Below are 1732 nucleotides of genomic sequence, written 5' to 3'. Positions count from 1 at the left end.
CAACTAGAAATGTTTAATGTGTCCCGCGCGCTCATATGATCTTATTATGCAGCTGCGAGGGCCGTAAAACACCCCCCCCCCCCACACACACACACAAAAAAACGATCTCACAATAAGTCTATGTCTATCAATTTTTAGCACTTATTATATGATCTAACATTCCTGAAAGTTCCGCAAACCTCTTGCAAAATCTAAACTAAACAGGAAAGAGGAAACTATAAAAAAGAAAAGAAAATGCAATGTGTAGGAAACTAATTTTTTTTAAAAATCACCAACGTATAGTCGTGGAAACTATTTTGTTTTAAAATCACAATGTATAGGTTTGTATTGAGAACCTCCATCCCCCCCCCCATGTGTAGGAAACTATAACTATTTTCTAAAAAATCCCAACGGATAGGAAAGTATTAAGAAAAAGAACTCCAGTGTATATAGGAAACTATGAATTTCTCTTTTTAAAAAAACAACAACCCGACAATGTAATGGAAAATATTTTTAAAACCAATAAATAGCTAAGTATGTTTAAAAACACAATGTATTGGAAACTATTATCTTTTATAAAAGAAAAAAACCCAATGATAAGGAAACTATTGTCTTTAAAAAAAATGTTTGGGAAGATGTTTAAAAAACCCAATGTGAAGGAAACTCTTCTCAAACAATCTATTGTATGGGAAATTATTTTTAATTACCTAATAAATGGGGAAAGTATTTTAAAAAAACTGAAGGTACCGGTATTCAAATCTATCCCCCCCTTCCCCTCTTCTAAAAAAAAAAAGAAAGAAAAAATTATTACCCAATATGTCAGACGTCACAAGCAAGACATATATACCCACCTCGTTTTATGGACAGAAAAGTTTTGTACAAAAAAAGCCAATGACAAACCAATGATTGAGTAGACTAGGCAATGAACATGGGGCTTTTTTATACAGCAAACCTTTTAACAGGATTTAAGATGCGAACAATTTATTGACAGAGTCACTCGAAACCCTCACCTAATGATCATTTTCACCAGACCACGATAGTGGCAGGTGTTTATTGTTTCGCTCTACTGGTAGAAGTACGATTTCTCACTGCTCTTGGATCTTTTCACACCCTTTTGTGAGCTCAGGAACAATCATACAGTTTTGTGAGCTTAGCTAGGAATAATCATACAGTTTTGTGAGCTTAGCTAGGAATAATCATACAGTTTTGTGAGCTTAGCTAGGAATAATCATACAGTTTTGTGAGCTTAGCTAGGAATAATCATACAGTTTTGTGAACTCAGGTATAATCATACAGTTTTGTGAGCTTAGGAACAATCATACAGTTTTGTGATCTTAGCTAGGTACAATCATACAGTTTTGTGATCTTAGCTCAGGTATAATCATACAGTTTTGTGAGCTTAGCTAGGAAAAATCGCACAGTTTTGTGAGTTCAGATACAACCATACAGTTTTGTGAGCTCAGGTATAATCATACAGTTTTGTGAGCTCAGGTATAATCATACAGTTTTGTGAGCTCAGGTATAATCATACAGTTTTGTGAGCTTAGCTAGGTATAATCATACAGTTTTGTGAGCTTAGGAACAATCATACAGTTTTGTGATCTTAGCTAGGTACAATCATACAGTTTTGTGATCTTAGCTCAGGTATAATCATACAGTTTTGTGAGCTTAGCTAGGTAAAATCGCACAGTTTTATGAGCTCAGATACAATCATACAGTTTTGTGATCTTAGCTAGGTACAATCATACAGTTT

The sequence above is a fragment of the Aplysia californica genome, unplaced genomic scaffold (assembly GCF_000002075.1).
Source record: "Aplysia californica isolate F4 #8 unplaced genomic scaffold, AplCal3.0 scaffold00401, whole genome shotgun sequence".
Taxonomy (NCBI): domain Eukaryota; kingdom Metazoa; phylum Mollusca; class Gastropoda; order Aplysiida; family Aplysiidae; genus Aplysia; species Aplysia californica.
The sequence above is the reverse complement of the archived record's forward strand: the minus strand, read 5'-3'. Positions refer to the sequence as shown.